Raw genomic sequence first — 17036 nt, 5'->3', positions numbered from 1 at the left:
ACCAAAAATACCAACCATCCAAAATGTGTCCATTGTTTTGATGTGCTGTCCAAATCTTTGGCCCTTTGCTCCATGAAATTTGCCAGTTTTTCCTGTTCATCATGATAGTCACTAAGATATGAACAGCAGCGACTCCCTATGAGGGCACATGACCTCCCTTTTGCAGCAAGCATTATATCAAGTGCCATTCGATTCTGTAACACCACAGTTTGCATTTCAGTCATTTCTCGATTTGCCATCCTGATGTGATATGAAGTTTTGTTGGCCACCTCCTGTAGAATTTGAGCAAACATAGTGATTTCAAACATTGTCCTTTGCACTCCATACCCAGAATTAAAAATTGAAAATACTTGCTCTGACCAGTACTTTGCTTCCTTATTTCTCAGTCTACCTGCTAGTGGGTTTTCAAAATGTTGAATAGCAGGAGTAATACAGAATATAAAGCAACATCCAGACCACTTTTTAGGCATCCAGGGGTAGGCACGATCACCACAGATGTAGCAACGGTCATTTATCATGTCCATGCCATGCCCCCGGTCATAGCTTTTTAAGTGCAAAGAGTCTAACACACTTTCATTAGTGGTGTCATTACATTTGCTTTTTTGTACTGGTGCAGTCCCATTTCTGGCATAACATATGTCTCCATGATGTGTGGTTGCAAGTTGAGACATAACCTTTGAAAAATAACTTACATTATGCCAGGTTAAGCTGATGTCATTAAGGTCCTTTTCAAATGACACCTGTGATGCAGGGATGGAAATCATAGGAATTCCTGTCTTAGAATGATGAGGTATAGGTAAACATATCCAGTAGTTTGTTTTGTTTAAATTTTTGGCATATTGCCAAAGGACCAGCAAGAAACTGTTTTCTTTTGACCAGTTGATAGAAGGAAACCACAGCAGAAACAAAGCAAAGGTACCTGTTGTCACTGGATTCATCATGGACTGCTACTGAAGTTGACTTTCTCAATGGACAAATGGGTTATCTGTCACACCATGATCTCCCTCTTTTGGCTGTGATGATTCATCTGGGGTCCCTACACAGCAGGTCTTCTTGCAATGAGATGAATGGATCCATGTTGGTAGCCCTGCACAGTGAACAGCAGTCAAAGTTGCTAGCAGGACCTGGAAAGGACCCTTCCACCTCAGGCTGAGACCGTTTTCCTCTGGAAAATTTTTACATAAACCCAATCACCTGGTTGTAGTTGATGACAGGGCTGGTCAGGAAGCTTCGGTAGTGTTGCTCTTACTGTTTAATGATATTGCTGCAAAACATGAAGGAGTTTCTTAAATTAAGAAATCATAGCATCGTCTGACAAAGTTAAATCGGCATTTCCCACTAGAGGGGTAGCTGGAAGGGCCATGGGTCTTCCCATTAATATTTCATATGGAGTCAACTTCCTGGTGGCATTCAGTGAGGCCCTCATACTCATTAATGCTAAGGAAAGGGCTTTGGGCTACTTTAAGTGGGTTTCAGCACAAATCTTCAAATTTTTATTTTTAAGGGTCCTGTTTACCATTTCCACTAATCCAGATGACAGTGGATGGTTGGGACAGTGAAGCCTCAAATTAGTATTAAAAACTTTATATAATTCTGTAAGCAATGAATTATTAAAATGTTTTCCCTAGTCACTATTAATAGTACATGGCATACCAAATCTCAGTATATAGTCATACAGAACTTTTTTAACAACTGTGACTGCATTAGCTTTGCAACATGGGTAAACTTCCACCATGCTGAGAACATACATACCACCATCAAAATAAATTGTAAATTATTAGTCTTAGGCATCTGGATGAAGTCCAGCTGTACATTAACAAAAGGTCCCCAGGGTGGAAATAAACATGTAGTCTTGCTATTGGCACATTTACTTATATCATACTCTAGACATATACCACAATTTTATACATACTGAAGTATCAAAGAAGAGACATGAGGGGCATACCAACTTTAGGTAATTTGATTAAATAAAGCTGTCTTACCTGTATTGGCCAGTAGAAGATATGCACTTACCAGGTAAGGTAGCAAAGAGGTAGGCGCCACCAGATGGCTATCCGGATGTCCCCATATGCCAACAGAGGATTTTCTATATCCATCCTTGAGCCACCTAAGAACTTCTCCCTGTGATGTATCAGCTTGAAAGGCTGACAACATTTCAAAATCAAGTACATCATTACTGTTGTAGTTTGTTATCATTAACATACACAGATTTTTGCAATAATTTACTACTGCTTGTTTGGCAGCTTGGTCTGCTAAATTGTTACCTTTTGTAACAACATTCAGTCCCTTTTGATGAGCATAACATTTGATTACAGACAGCCTCTTAGGTAGCAAAAATGCATCTAATAATGATTTTATGTACCCTGAATTCTTAATGTGATGTCTTGAAGTGGTCAAAAACCCTCTCTCTTTCCAAAGTTGCCCAAAATCATGTACCACCCCAAAAGCATAACGGCTGTCTGTAAAAATATTGGCCACTTTGTCTTTGGCTAACTTACAGGCCTTTTGTAGAGCAACTAACTCAGCTATTTGAGCAGAGTGAACACCCTCTAATCTTTGTTGCAACAATATTTTCTCTTCAGTGCAGACGGCTATTCCCAAGGTCAGTTGTCCTGTTTGATTTCTTCCACAGGAGCCATCCACAAACAAGTTCAAATAAGCATTGGATATAGGAGTGTTCTTTAAGTCCTTCCTAGGAGAAAGCAGTTAGTTAAACATACACAATCGTGCTCTTCACCATCCTCAGCAGTAGGCAACAGAGATGCAGAATTTAGAACAGGACAGCAGATCAGAAAAATAGATTGATCAGAAAGAAGTATAAGTTCATATCTAGTTAGACGTGCAGTCGAGAGTGGTTGAGTTTTCATTTTAAGCAAAAGATATGATACAGAATGAGGGACAGCTGCTGTGAGATCATGCCCAAGCACCAACTGTTGTGCCAGATTAACTAGAATGGCAGCAGTAGCAACTGCCCTTAAACAAGGTGGAAAACCTTTTGCAACAGAATCAAGTGCCATGCTGTAATAAGCTAATGGACGATAGCTGTCCACATGTTTTTGTGCAAGTACTCCTTGAGCAAATCCATTTTTTTCATGACAGAATAAAATAAAAGGTTTATCATAGTCTGCTAACCCTAAAGCTGTGGTAGTAGCTAAGGCTTGTTTCAAATTCTCTATTGAATTTTCCTATTCACTGTTCCAAATGAGAGGATCTGGTGTATCCTGCTTTAAAAGATTTGTCAAAGGTTTGGCAATATCTGCGTAGTTAGGGATCCACTGTCTACAGTATCCCGTCATACCTAGGAAAGACCTAAGCTGTCTCTGAGTAGTTGGTCGTGAGGCCTTAGATATTGCATCAATATGAGATGGTAACACTTGCCTGCTACCCTGAGATATTAAAATACCAAGATAACGTACCTGAGGTGACCACAGCTGTAGTTTTTCTCTAGACACTTTGTGTCCCTTTTCTGCAAGGATAGTCAGAAGATGTAAGGTATCCTGCTGACATTGCTGAAAGGAGTCTGATGCTATTAGTAAATCATCTACATATTGTACTAACACAAACCCACCCGGAAATGTCACATTCTCCAAATCTTTTTTTTAGAATTTGAGAAAATAATGAAGGAGATTCAGTATATCCTTGTGGCAACCATGTCCATGTATATTGCTGTCCCTGATAAGTAAAAGTAAACAGAAACTGGCTGTCAGGGTGACTATGTATAGAAAAGAATGCTGAACATAAATTTATTACAGAAATGTACCTAGCTGTAGGTGGTATGCAACTCAGTATTGTTGCTGGATTTGGAACAACAGGAAAAGTAGGCAGTACTTCATTATTTATAGCCCTTCAGTCTTGGGCAAATCTATAAGTATCCTTACCTGGCTTTTTCACTGGAAAAATAGGAGTATTACAAGGGCTTTTAGCAGGTTTTATTATTCCTTGCTGTATTAGAGACTGAATTACAGGTTTGACTCCCTGCTCTGCTTCCGGCTTTAGTGGATATTGTGGAACTCTAGGGATAGGTTTTGACTGATTTAATGTTATTTTTACTGGTTCTGCTGATTTTAGTATACTTACTTCATTTGCATGCTTAGCCCACAGGTTGGCAGGTACCTGCTGTAGTAACTCTCCATCTGTCTGTATGTTTCCAACAGGCTGTTCATCAGCTTCTGCTAAAACTGCCAATACTTCCCCCTCTAATTCTGTCAGAACATTTAAATACACCCCTTCTGGGATACAGTAAACAGCACAACCCAGCTTGCATAACAAATCTCTTCCTAGCAGATTTACTGGTGCAGTAGTACTCAAAAGAAAAGAATGCTTTTCTTCAATCAGACCTAAAGAAATGGGGATGGGTTCCGAAACAGGATATGTAACCATAGTAATTGTCACTCTGACTGCCTTTACTTTATGCTCTGATACTTGTATTTGACTATCTGAAGTATTTTTTAACACTGACCTAGTGGCTCCAGTGTCCATCAGAGAAGGGGTTTTCTTAGAATTTATTTTCATCTTAACGTAGGGTCTGTTTTGATCTATTGGCTGTAGAGGGTTAACAGTCACTTCTGTGTTATTTCCTTGACCTAGTCAATATGGAGCTTCCTGACTCCTTCCAATCTGAGGAGGTGGTGGAGGAAAAACTGCATTATTATAATTTGTTTGCCATTCAGTCCAACTATCTTGGACTCTTTGCATTTGCTTGTGTGGGCATTCCCCTCTCCAATGTGCTGCTTCTCCACAATTGAAGCAAGATGTGTTAGATGAAGTCAGAGGGGCACTGCCAGTTCATTGTTGCCAACCAGCTGTACCTTGTTCCCCTCAACCAGCACTTTTTCTAAATCCTCTAGAAATTCCTCTACACTTTCCTCTGCTTCTGCCTCGACCCTGTGGATTTTCCAGCTGCCTGATTTGTAAAGTTAGCAGCTTATCCTCAGTATTCTTTCTCCGTTTTTCCTGATACTCTGTACAGTGATTTTCAGCACTTAATAAAAACTCCAAGTCTTTTCCTTGCCAGTCTATGAGCACTTCCTTTATCTGATTTTGTACAGGGGCTTGCAGACCCTGTGCAAAGGCTGCTGCAATAGCTGGCTTAGCTTGCTCTTCCAAGTCTGGTATTCCTGAATGTCTAGACTCAAATAGTCTGCAGGGGCTTCCCCTTTATTTTGTTTACATGCCTATATTTTAGACCTGTCAGTCCTAACTTGACACACATCCATAATTTTATTTAACAATACTGTCTGTTTATCTGTTAATGCATTCCCTGTGAGAGTGAAATCTGTTATCTCAGCCTTTTCCAGTAACTGCTTTCTTATTTCATCTGAAGCAACTACCCTCAGCAGTCGATGTAAATCTGTCAAAGTAGGATTGTAACATTCTATTATAGTTTTTAATTTTTCTTTGAATTTTAATGGATCTTCTCTAATATTCAAAAAATTAACAGACATAGTATGCAAATCAGTAGGGGGTCCAAGGACGAATGAACAAGTTCCCTATTGTTAGCCCCCAAAATTTCCCTCAGGGGTGCCAATAGATCCCCTCCAGAGGTTGTAATCTCCTGTTGTACTCTGTTATGTGAGCGTGTATGGTAAGATACAGGAGTGTCAAATACTAATGCCCCTGTTGGGGAAGTAGAAGCTAACTGAGAAGGATTGGAAGAAGAAACCCCTTCAACTGCAGATTCCTGTTCAAAAGATGAAGGTTGAACAGGGGAAATAGTCTTAGATGTATCAGTATCATGCAAACTGAGTTTCCAATGGACAATAGACTGAAAAGTAGGGATCTGAGAAACAACAGAGTCTTGTACAGGAGGTACCCATACTGGTGCATATGGGGGTGGGGGTGCAGTAGCTACTGGAGGATTATCATTCTCTTCAGAAGTTTCTGCTTTTTGGCCATCCTCAGTTTGTTCCAAACCTGCTAAGACTGCTGTGGGGTCCTCCCACTATTACTTGTATACTTTGCAAACAACTCAGTAGAAAAAAAACACAGTCATGTACTTATTCTACATTTTGCTAAAATTGTCTAAAAGAAAGAGAAAAAAGACAAATCAACCCTTTTCCTTTACAAAACAATTTCCCTGCCAAGGCTAGTATGTTTGCAGACCCTGAATAGCTGCACATCTGAGTCTCTGACTATTCCATACAAAGCAGTGTGGAATTCACAGAAAATCTGTGATGGGCCCTATTCCAGAAATGTCCTGCAGAAATACCAAAGTTCAGATCCAGAGAACGGCACCAAATTGTAATAGTCATAAATAAATTACATTAAGAATTTACCTTACATGCCTTCAGTCAGGATATGCAAACATATTTTTTTATTTACAGCACTGGGAGACAATCTTCATAGCAATTGGTAAATCAGTCTCTCTGAAGAAAGAACAACTACATATTTTATACACTTTTCTTATCAAACCATTCATGAAAACCTTTATGTATATAGTGACTCTGACAAATAAGTGACTTTGCAAATGCTCTCATTCCTTGTGATTTTCACCTCAGACTTCACATGAACACCTTCCTATACATGACAAACCTGCTTTCAAGGGGTCTTGTTTTCTGGCCTTGGATGTTTCAAACCTTCCCTAGAAACAATGCACTCCCAGTCTGGAGGAGTAAGGCTAACAAATTCCTTTTATAATAGTTAACATGCCTCAACTTCATACACTTACTTTTTCCTTGTTACATATTAAATGAATGCAGTTAAGACACAGCAGTACCTCTATCTTATGAAGCTGTATATTTCCACAGCACTACATACAAATTATATTTGCTTTTTATCAATCATATTATAGCTTCATTAATGAAACTGAAATTAATATATATTTTAATAAGCTGATCTTGTACCACAACAACAGGAATATTAATGTAAATGTATTATACTGAATCAGTGAAGAGAAAGGACCTGCAGTATATCAATAATGACTACTTTGATAGTGAAAGCATCAACTGTCACTGAAGTAATACTTATTACTATTTACTACTACAGTACTTCATTGCAGAATGGTTATGATATCTTACTTCACATCTTAAGCAGATGCTAGTTCATACCACATAAGAAGCAGTAATAGCAAGTGCCATCAAAAAGGCCTTCATTTCTGCATCTCTCTCTTCCTTGTTATTTATTTCTCTCCCTTTTGTCTCATCATTTTCTATGGGTCCAATAGCACAAAGGTTTGCTCAGCTGCAAGTCTCCATGGAGCAGAAATGATCTCCAACTCATCCTGTCCATCCAGGGATATCTTCATAGAGAAGGGACAATAGCTCCAACCCTGTGGGTCCACCAGTGTGAGGTAAGCTAGTAGGCCAGCACCCTGAGATTAACTGAGGCAGCAGTTGAGAGGCCCAGGTAGAGGCAGCTGCGCCCACTTCAATCTCTCGTCCTGTGGGCACTTGACTTTCTTTCCTGGTTGGCTTCATCCATAAAACCTCCAGAGGCTTCCGTCCTCAAACTATTGGTGTCATCATACAGGACATAAAAGAGGGGGATAACTGAGATCCTGTGGTCAAGGGAGGGTCTGTGTCACAACTCTCACCACCCTCCTTTTGTGTCCGTCTGACATCTGTATGTCTTATCACCCTGCCTGCTCAAGTGTCATCTCACAATAATACTCCTGTCTATCTTGTCTAAAGTTTACATTTCAGTCTTGCTTAACACTTTCCTAGCTCTGTCTCCTACACCCTCTACCCTTACTTCTTCCCTAACCTTCTCTTAAAAAAGACTCTGTGCAGAATCCCTATAGAAAATCTCAAGAGACCCACATAGTTTCACAACCACAGGCTCCTGCAGAAAATGCCCAAAATCATTCATGCCTTTATGTATGCACACATTATTCGACATGTAACTACACTGGTTTCTACTCATTTTTACACCATTTGAGATGTGTGAAACTGCTGTGGGCATTTTGTCACTAGGCTCAGAAGTTCTGAAACCAGTGCTGCTTTTTTTTGTGGTTCGTTTATTTACTTCTCGGTGCATTAGTGCTATTCAGAGATTACTGTTACATAAAACACTGGACTATGAATACCACCCATAGTTTAATAAAACCCCTCGCAGAGTTCACCCCAATAGCTGCACAGCAAAACATTGAGTGTATATCTGTGAGCTGAGGCAAATACAGAAAATCACCCAGGCATGTATGCAGGAGTTGTGAACTGAATACCTAAATACACAAATGGCTCTCTAGCAATACAATTGAAATAACAACAATCAGAAATCAGATGAAAAGTAAAACACCCCATGCCCTAGACACACACACACACACACACACACACACACACACACACACACACACACACACACACACACACACACACACGTGTGCACCCGCACACACACACACACACACACACACACACACACACACACACACACACACACACACACACACATGGCTATATAAGAGTATTGCGTTTAGCATTTCAACTTGTATCACCAAAGCAACAAGTACCTCATACAATGAAAGGGTTGTGCTGCAACTGTCTTGAACCACAAAAAATGAAAGAAAAACTTGTTCATGACTCACCACAGTAATACAAATTATTTTTTTTCTTGCCATTACATTCCAGACTGACATTCATATTCCCAAATGATCCACATTGTGTTACACAACAATTTTTCACATTTCTGCAGCACTGGCAATATTACATTTATGTTGGTGATGATCTAAAAGTCTACATTTTGGTAGTAAACAAATTAGCACATTTCTACAAAACTAGTCATTTCAGCAAAGAACTCCTTCAGGTAACAAAATGTAATAATACAGTGAGGTTTGTATAGACTCAGTGGTATGCAGTGTAAATACTGCAGTGCGGATACATGTTAATAATGTGTAAGACAGTATGGATTATAAACATTTTTCTTTCACCAGCAGTAACATAGACATTGAGGAGAAACAAGCTGCCAAGTTGCTTGCAAAAGAAGTAAAAGAACAGGGTTCAACATTTTCATTACCTGTTATAATGCCCTCAAGTGCAACAGGCTATAATTTATTCTTTGTACTCAGAAAAGAAACTCATATATCACTGCACACAACTAACCTTCTAAGTCATAAATGGCAGACACACTGGCTGGCTTTCAGATGCAGAAGCATTTCATTGTGAGAAACTACTGCAATAAATCATCAAAATAGAAAGGACAATTCCAAACCCCCCACCCTACCAAAAAAAGAACATTATGTACCCTATTCTACCTTAGTCAACTGCAAAGCAACTATGCTCTTCTGAAGAAAAGTCAGTGATTTGACAATAGATAGGACACACACACACACACACACACACACACACACACACACACACACACACACACACACACTCACACACCCACACACGCACACGCACACACACATATATATATATATATATATACATATATACATATACATAAACGTATATATATATATATATTTTGCGCAGGGTTGTCACTTCAGCAGTGACAATCATCTTGAGCCGAGGTTAACACTGCTGGGTGGCTAGCCCTGCTGTGGTATTTCATTCATATCACTCACTTGCACATACACTCTCACCTATGGCCAATTTAGAGTGTCCAATCCATCTACTGCATGTCTTTGCAATGTGAGAGGAATTTGCAGCACCCAGAGAAAATGCACATATATATATATATATATATATATATATATATATATATATATATATATATATATATACACACACACACACACACACACACACACACACACACACACACAGGTGTTGTGTGGTTGCTTGAGCATTCACTTGTTCCAAAAGTGACAAGACCAGCAGAAGTGATCAAATAGAAAAAAGAATGGAAATTGACAAGCTTCTCATGTGCAAGATGGTAGTACAGTGGGAACTGGGTATTTGCCCTTTCCACATTGTTACATGAACACAGAGTTGACATATACAAGTTGTAGGGGATGTGGAGTGTAGAGATGATAGTTTTAAAAGCGTTTTGATATATTTTAAAATGTGTTTGAGTACTTAAATTTTGAACATATTTGCATACTTTGTACTAGATGTTTTTTGTTTCTAGCAGTCAATATAGATTTATATCTACAAATATATGATATGCAAATTTCACAGTGTGATATCTTAAACTTCATGTAATAGACATGCAAATAACCGCTTAAGGACATCAAGTGTTTCAGCTATATGGTTTCTGAATGCCCATGAGTTTTTTTTTTTTTTTTACTTTTTAAGTCTTTATGGATGCATGCAGGCCAATAAAGCCAAACCCCACAAAATATGCTCTTGCAGTTTGTCTGTGTGACCTTTTTACCTTTGGTACCCTTTGGTACAACGCTATAGATATAGATATAGATATATAGATATATAGATATATATATTTGTCCATGTGTGAGTGATTGTCACTCATAAAATAACACCCTAACCCCCATGTGCAAAAATGGGAAAAAGGGGTTGTGGATGGATGGCACCATACATAGGTGTAATTCAAAAGGAGGAATTATTTATTTGGTAGAAAGTTTTTGGATGTGTAAAAAGAGAGAATGCACAAATTGGAGAATGCTCATTTGAGTGAATCACATATAGCTGTGTTTAGTTTTATATAGGTAAGCAGGAATGTGCAGGAAAATTAATGATTGAATGAAAAAGTGGTGTTAAGATATAAAAGACTGTCTTATAGCAGTTGTGAATATGCAGGTGTTATGATTAGATTAAGGGTTGAGTAAGGGGATCGATTCAATGTAGTGCATATTTTGTCTTGTTTGTGTTCTATGTCTTTTTGTCTTGTGTAGAGGCAGTGTTAGGGAAAGGTTTTTCTAATATAATGTGTAGAGTTAGGGTAGGGTTAGGATTACCGTTAGGGTTAGCACACGTGAGTTAGATGGTGTAGAGGATGAAGCTTCTTTTCTAGCCTATTAGTCAATGTAATGACTGAAATGAGCTTGTTAAATAACTCCACTGACCTGATTAAGAAATAAAAAAACAAATAAATGAACTGGCATTTGCATAACAACAATATTCAAATGCTTGATTACATTCCAAGAGTAAGTGAAACAGGCACATTTACTAATAATTCTTATTTCATCATTCAAACCTCAGCTTGACTGTCCTTAATAAGCAGGAAGTATCTATCATAATCAGCAAAGTCTGACTGCAGGAATCTCATCATTAATGTTGGACATCACATTGCAAAGTAAAAATTTTCTATATATTCTTAAAAGCACTGGTCTAGCACTCACTGTCTGTAAAAATATGTTCCATTTAATTCAAACATTTCCACCTTAGAAGACACATGCATACATGTACTGACAGCAGCATTTTTATTACCCCTTTCTAATGAACAATTCATGGTATATCACAAGACTCCAACATTTGCTCCGCTTGCTATAACAGAACATGTCTGTACTGCACACAGTTTTTGATTCCACCATGACAACATAATGGAAATTTTAAACAAGTGTTTTTATTTTTTGCTAAACATGTAATATATATGAGAACAATGCTATTACCACATTGTTCTATTTGATCTCTTTGTTAACTAGGTAAGACAACTGAACAAATCATCCCTTTGCAGGTACAACCTGGGAGAACTCCCTGTTTAAGTGACTTGTTCAGACTCACACAATAGGCATCTGAAGGGGAAAGAATCAAACCCTAAAACGCTTGGTACAGGAAGCACCTCTGAGCTTTAGTCCTCTGCACTAACCATTATGAGAATGGAATGTATAAGGATATTAGCTAGTTAAATGCACTCAATAATAAGTGAAATGCCACAACTGTGTCAGCCAAAATCTGCTCAGCTCCCTGCTACAAAAGCAACGCAGTGTAGTGTGACCTCAGCACAATGCTAAACAAGCAAAAGAGACAATTTCAAAAACTGAAATATGTAACAACATTAACTACAGTCTGTGCTTAATAAGAATCAATATGTTAAGATGCATTGCACTATAAAAATAATTACATTTAAACCATATGAGTTAGTCTTGGTCCTGCGATATAAATTAATATGAAGAAAAGCTATATAGAATGGGTGGATTAAATGAAATACCAAGTGATTTTTATTAGTGTAACAAATGCTGAAAATACCGTACCGAAGAGCTGTGTTGTATGACTGATAGTGAAGTAGAAATAAGTCCCAATAAATAAAACAACAATTGCAGTCAACAAATATGGCAATACTTGAATAATCACGAACATAAAATGCATAAAGTGTTTTATTGCAAATGGATGATTTGTTCAGTTGTCTTATCTAGTTAACAAAGAGATCAAATAGAACAATGTGGTAATAGCATTGTTATCATATATATTACATGTTTAGCAAAAAATAAAAACACTTGTTTAAAATTTCCATTACTTTCACTGAATAGCTTCATCAAACCATATAGCAATCCTTTTACAAAACATTTAAAAGCTTAGAAGAACCAATCAAAACATCACAGAATGACATCAAATCCTGATAAAAAATGCTACTTTGCCTCAAAGCCTTCAGTGGGTGTATTAAATAAACATGTGAGAAATTCACCAAGTCCTATCGGTAACAAACTAGTACATTGTAGCAAGTTCCCCTAGTGGAACACTTAGTAAGGACTGGAAAAAATACTAGATCATAAAATTAACAAATTTTTACAATAAAGAGCTGTGAAGTTAATGTTCTACTGAAATAATTATTATTCAATAGGAAATGCATTTGTCACTACAAAGCCAATACGCTTTTTAAAGCGCTTAAGAACTTCAAATTCTTAGGAATTACTCCTATAAAATTCAGTGTATGAACTGCAGAATGACGTCACTAACATATAAAATATATAGGTTATTAAATGCTTTCCTTAACTATACTGAAAAAAATGATCACTTAAATATTACAAAATCAAATAATTCTGTAAAAAAACGAATACTAATTATAAAACACATAGCATATACATATCACTGCATACCAAATATGGTAGGCAAGTCAAAAATCCAAAAACAGTTATGTTATATAAACTATTCTTCAAAAGACATAAAGCTATTATATCTATATGTTTATTCTCAAGAACATGTCTGTGTTAACTGCATTTATTTAAGAAGATACTAACTCGCTAGAGAGCAATCCATAACATAGCTATATATATGCAATCACTATGTACAATTAGTAACTGGTATAATGATGAAAGTTATATTATTATGCTACAAAAGCCAATGTTTCCAACATCTGAGGTGTATATTAATTAACAGATAGACATCGAAGCCATGTCGCCACTAGTTATAAGTAATGAATACCAGAACTCTTGCAAAAATGCACAGTAACTTTATTTTAGAGAGTGTTCAGCCTCCCTTCAACTTATGTAGGCACATTACCTCTACAAAAAACAAATATTGGAATAATTAGACCTACACAGATAGTTTAATAAATAAATTTGGTAAAATATGCACATAGCTACAGCAGGATACTAGTTACCCATCATGCTCTTCTATTATCATTCATGTTCAAAATTCAATAACGGTTTACTATCATTATTTTGAATGACACTCGGTCGACCGCACTATGTTCGACAATGGAAAGTCGAACACGTCAATGTCAAACTTTAAAAGTAAGCCTAGGAATGGGTTTTAACATAGGTCGAGATAGGGGTTCACTGCTATTACCGAACTACAAACCTTGCCCCTATCTCTACTCATGTTAAAACACATTCCTAAGCTTGCTTTTAAAGTTTGACATTGCTGTGTTCAACTTTCCGTTGTCAAACATAGTGCAGTCGACTGAGTGTCATTTGAAATAATGATAGTAAACCATCAATAACCTATAATATCACAGCTATGTAAAACTCCAGCCTCTAAGCCCAATGGGTAACCATCTTCATAACTAACCCTAAATATAACAATAAGGTTCACATGCATAACTCACTCAGTATCAAGAGGTAATTTCCTATGGTGATATGTACGACCAACAAACCATACAGTTATGAGAGCCATCCACCAATATCCACTCACAGTCTCTCCATTATTTACTGGGAGACAATCTTTGTAGCAGTTGGTAAATCAGTCTCTCTGAACAAAAAAAAAAACTACATCTTTTATACACTTTTCTTATCAAACCATTCATGCAAACCTTTATGTATATAGTGACTCTGACAAATAAGTGACTTTGCAAATGCTCTCATTCCTCGTGAGTTTCACCTCGGACTTCATGTGAACACCTTCCTATACATGACCCACCTGCTTTCAAGGAGTCTTGTTTTCTGGCCTTGGATGTTTCAAACTTCTATAGCAACAATGCACTCCTAGCCTGGAGTAGTCAGGCTAACAAATTCCTTTTACAATAGCTAACATGTTTCAACTTCATACAACACTTTTACTTGTCACATATTAAATGAATGCAGTTGAGACACAGCAGTATCTCTATATTATAAAGTTGTATTTTTCCACAGCCCTGCATACAAATTATATTTGCTTTTTATCAATCATATTATAGCATCATTAATGAAACTGAAATTAATATATATTTTAATAAGCAGATTTTGTCCCACAACAGCAGGAATATTAATGTAAATGTATTATACTGAATCAGTGAAGTGAAAGGACCTGCAGTATATCAATAATGACTACTTTGATAGTGAAAGCATCAACTGTCACTGAAGTGATACTTAATACTATTTACCACTACAGTATGTCATTGCAGAATAGTTATGATATCTTACTTCACATCTTAAGCAGATGCTAGTTCAGACCACATAAGAAGCAGGAATAGCAAGTGCCATCAAGAAGTTCTTCATTTCTCCATCTCTCTCTTCCTTTTTTTTGTTTCTCTCCCTTTTGTCTCATCATTTTCTATGGGTCCAATAGCACAAAGGTTAACTCAACTGCAAATTTCCTGGGAGCAGAAATGATCTCCAACTCCTCCTGTCCATCTATGGATATCTTCATAGAGAAGGGACAATAGCTCCAACCCTGTGGGTCCACCAGTGTAAGGTAACCTAGTAGGCCAGCATTTTTAGGGTTAGTTATGAAGATGGTTACCCATTGGGCTTAGAGGCTGGAGTTTTACATAGCTGTGATATTATAGGTATTGATTTTTGAACATGAATGATAATAGAAGAGCATGATGGGTAACTAGTATCCTGCTGTAGCTATGTGCATATTTTACCAAATTTATTTATTAAACTATCTGTGTAGGTCTAATTATTCCAGTATTTGTTTTTTGTAGATGTAATGTTGTGCCTGCATAAGTTGAAGGGAGGCTGAACACTCTCTAAAATAAAGTACTGTGTATTTTTGCAAGGGTTCTGGTATTCACTACTTATAACTAGTGGTGGCATGGCTTCGATGTTTATCTGTTAACTAATATACACCTCAGATGTTGAAAACATTGACTTTTATAGCATAATAATATAACTTTCATCATTAGATCGGTTACTAATTGTACATATTGATTGCATATATATAGCTATGTTATGGATCGCTCTCTAGTGAGTTGGTATCTTTTTAAATAAATGCAGTTAACACAGACATGTTCTTGAGAATAAACGTATAGATATAATAGCTTTATGTCTTTTGAAGAATAGTTTATATAACATAACTGTTTTTTGGATTTTGACTTGCCTACCATATTTGGTATGCAGTGATATGTATATGCTATGTCTTTTATAATTAGTATTCATTTTTTTAAAGAATGATTTGATTTTGTAATATTTAAGTGATTATTTTTTTCAATACAGTTAAGGAAAGCATTTAATAACCTATATATTTTGTATGTTAGTGACGTCATTCTGCAGTTCATACACCGACTTTTATAGGAGTAATTCTTAAGAATCTGAAGTTCTTAAGCGCTTTAAAAAGCGTATTGGCTTTGTAGTGACAAATGCATTTCCTATTGAATAATAATTAATTATTTCAGTAGAACATTAACTTCACAGATCTTTATTGTAATAATTTGTTCATTTTATGATCTGGTATTTTTTCTAGTCCTTACTAAGTGTATCCACTAGGGGTACTTGCAACAATGTACTAGCTTGTTACTGATAGGACTTGGTGAATTTCTCAGATGTTTATTTAATGCACCCACTAGGGGCTTTGCTACAAAGTAGCATTTTTTATAAGGATGTGATGGCATTCTATGTTGTTTTTTGATTGGTTCTTCTAAGCTTTTAAATGTTTTGTAAAAAGGATTGCTATATGGTTTGATGAAGCTATTCAGTGAAAGTGCTTACCGTTTTCAATGACACATTTTATACATTTTATGTTTGTGATTATTCAAGTATTGCCATATTTGTTGACTGCAATCATTGTTTTATTTATTGAGACTGATTTTTATTAGTGACCAAACTTTTCTAAGCGTCTATATTTAATTTTAGAACATATAAAACATGACTTGTAATTCTGTTCCAATAAAATATATTGCAATTACATAGATTTTATTTCTAAATCAAACTAATGTAGTGCTCATTAAATATTAAATTAATACATTTATTTTTAAAACCATTGCAAACAAGAATATGCATTTTCCTGAAATAAATGTTTAGAGATTTTCCTAGTTATTTACTTGATGGAACAAACTGAAAAGGGTAGCATAATAAACTTTAAATGTTTAACTGTAAAAATAAATAAGCTACAAATAGGATGCAAAATACCAAATGATGTTTATTTGGAAAAACAAACCAGATGTCATACAAAAATAAATAGGTCTTTGGCTGTGGTTCATATTACCGAGTAAGCACTTAGTAAATATTGTTCAGTCAAATGCCCTAAAGGCCACAGTCTGAAACAGACTTTAAAAGTTAAATGTAACTGGGACAATTGCCTACAAAAAGGCAGAGTGTCACCTGACTTGCTATATACTATAACTCTAAGGTTGCTTTACCAGTACAGCTGTAACATCTTCTTCTTCTTTCGGCTTTTCCCGGTTAGGGGTCGCCACAGCGGATCACCTGTCCGCTCATGATTGGCAGTGGAGTTTTACAGTGTCGAGTTGCCAGCCCGGTGCCCAACCTTCCACAGAAGGCACACACATCCACACACTCACACCTAGGGCCAAGTTAGAGTGTCCAATCCACCTACAGCATATCTTTGAGATGTGGGAGGAAACCGGAGCACCCGGAGGAAACCCACGTGACCACAGGG

This window comes from Protopterus annectens, chromosome 1.part0 (assembly GCF_019279795.1).
Source record: "Protopterus annectens isolate FY-2018-M chromosome 1.part0, PAN1.0, whole genome shotgun sequence".
NCBI lineage: Eukaryota > Metazoa > Chordata > Ceratodontiformes > Protopteridae > Protopterus > Protopterus annectens.
The sequence above is the reverse complement of the archived record's forward strand: the minus strand, read 5'-3'. Positions refer to the sequence as shown.